Source organism: Silurus meridionalis, chromosome 5 (assembly GCF_014805685.1).
Source record: "Silurus meridionalis isolate SWU-2019-XX chromosome 5, ASM1480568v1, whole genome shotgun sequence".
Taxonomy (NCBI): domain Eukaryota; kingdom Metazoa; phylum Chordata; class Actinopteri; order Siluriformes; family Siluridae; genus Silurus; species Silurus meridionalis.
Window position 1 is genome coordinate 26,895,033 of NC_060888.1, and position 2,471 is coordinate 26,897,503.

Here is a 2,471-nt window from a genome sequence, read left to right on the forward strand (position 1 = left end):
ACATGAACATTTTCTGTCGTTATTTACATGTGATATGACCTTTCTTACACATAATCATCCGGTGTGCTGTAGAATGTTCTGTGTTGAGGATGTAACAGGAAAAGGAGGGGAAGAGGGGTCAGACACTTGTCTGCAGATCCACCATTTGTATGGAGATGTGGTGGTCAAGACCAAGGGTAGCTCTCCGGGAGCCTACTGTATTCCAGGAAATGTTCTGGTTCTCGAAAGGGGGTTGCGGGTCGTTAGTCCCCTGCCGTGAGTCCTGGAGGAAAACGTGTTAGGGCCCACATCCTGGCCCACACCTCTCGGGCATCCATGCTGTGTTCTCGGGGGGCCGACCTTTTGGTCAGGATCAAGCAAAAGTCTTACAGGTTTCCCCACTTGGCCCCGTGGGCGAATTTGAATAGGGTACCTGCGGGTCAGACAAAGCAATTTATTTATTTATTTATTTATTTTTTAGAGTCTTTGGAACACGGGTATCTGCAGTGGGCTGAGGGCAAGGGCGGCGTGTGTGGATTCTTGTGTAGATCGTATGAGGTGTCTGAAGTAACAGCACTGGAGCATGGTGAAGGTGAAGATCAGGGCACTGCCAATGGCACATCCCCGGAACATCCAGTCCCACCAGGTGTAGGTGTACTGTGCTGACCGAGTGGATGAACTGGATAAAAGTTGTGCCGTCTTCGTGCCAGGTTGGTTTCAACCTGTGCTTGGTTTAGGTGGTATTCAGTTTGCAGGATCAGTCTTTGTGTCAGGTCCATCGCGTCAACCACAGCTTGGGTGCCTTGCTCATAGAAAGTGTCATCCCACCATGGTGAGGTCTCTGTGTCCAGTGGCATTCTTCCTAAAATGTTGACTTGGCCCATTGAAAGTCCTCTGTCACTTCCAAACAGAACGAGTGATTAGCAGAGCAGGTCAGTCCTCCGTAGGTAAAGGAATTCATTTCACTGACAACGCACCACTGTGTGTGAGACACCTGGACAACATCAGAATAACCATGCAGTGACTGAACATTAATAAGTTTGGTGTTGTTGGGAGAGAAAGGTTGCAAAGTGTTACATGTACAGATAACATAATTGTGTGTTTCATGGCAACATGTGCGACTGGTAAACAAGGTCTCAGTACCCTTTTGTGTCATGTATCCAGTGAGGTGATCCCATTTAATTACCTGATCCTTCACTACCACGCCAATCGAGCGTATGGTAGTGGAATTTGGAAAACCTGATCTGGGTGTATCAAAGGAAAACTGACGAAAAATCCAATACATCCATTACATTCATTTCCTGTAAACATCATTATGGTGGATAGTAACTCAGAATATCTTACATTTTCATTTTCCTGATTCATACCACCTATGTAGATCTAAGATGTCTATGAGGTCATTCAAAACATGTCTAGGCGTTTTGTACAGGCGAAGATCTAGGATTTCTTGTCTAGCAGCAGTGAATAGATCTTGTGCATATGTCCTACAGGCTAAGTCACGTTCAATGGTACGGGTTTGATTGAATAATGTGTGGCTGATCGCAGAAGCGCCTGCGCTTGGATCGAACCGCTTTTATGATATTTTCATTGCTATTTGTGATATGTTGAAAACCAGTGGCCACCTGGTTCGCAAACCATGTTGAGAATTGTGATTGTTTGGTAATTTTGTAGTTGTTAGCAATGGAATTAACTGAGCCGAAGAGACCTGCTATGTTTCCGAGCAGGTCTCGTTTTGAGCGTGCAGGTGAGATTTGCACGGCAAGTCTGTTTTTGTAGTCATAAATTAAATCATCGATTCGTGACTGTAGCCATGCATAGGTCTTATCATTGTAATCACAGTGATTGATATAAGCAGATAGGATGTTGGAAATATTGTATGATACATGTGTCATCACTAGATTCACATCATGAAATAATGTCTTGTTAATATTCCCTTTAATCAGTCCACCAGGAGGAATAGGATATAGTTTTGGACATTCCTTTGGTTTGCTATATCCACAAGTGGTTAAATTAAAACAATGTTTCATTATCCATGAGCAATTCTGTGGCCCGGTGTAATTATCTGGGTCATTGACACATTTTCCCACGCAATACATGCCTTCTCTCCGGCTAGTCCAGACAAAGGCTTCAGGTTGATTGTTATGAGGTACATATGAAGTTATATCAAATTTATATTCGTATAACTCATATGCGTAGTGTTGATTGTTTCAGTGTGTGTACACCTATATATTGCGGGTTCTAAATTTTTGGTTAAATAACAGATTTTAGGATCTAATCCATTGTTGATTTTTTCATAGAGAGTGCGCATACTCCCAATTTTTGCTCCTGGTTCTGCTTTAAGTTGATACCAGGCCGTTATGTTGTGAAAAGATGTGCGTGCCGGTGTGTCACCTGAAATGTTTACTATAGGGAGATGGTCGGAGCCTACTTTACAGCAAATTTTAGTTGCGCAATTTGGTTCCGGTACTACTCCGGGAGGCCACGTGACTAGT

General features: G+C 43.4%; 1 pseudogene; it reads right to left on the reverse strand.

Annotated features, from left to right (window-relative positions):
• Positions 1-423: 423 nt before the first annotated feature.
• Positions 424-2,151, reverse strand: LOC124385646 (annotated as a pseudogene).
• Between the last annotated feature and the right edge of the window lie 320 nt (positions 2,152-2,471).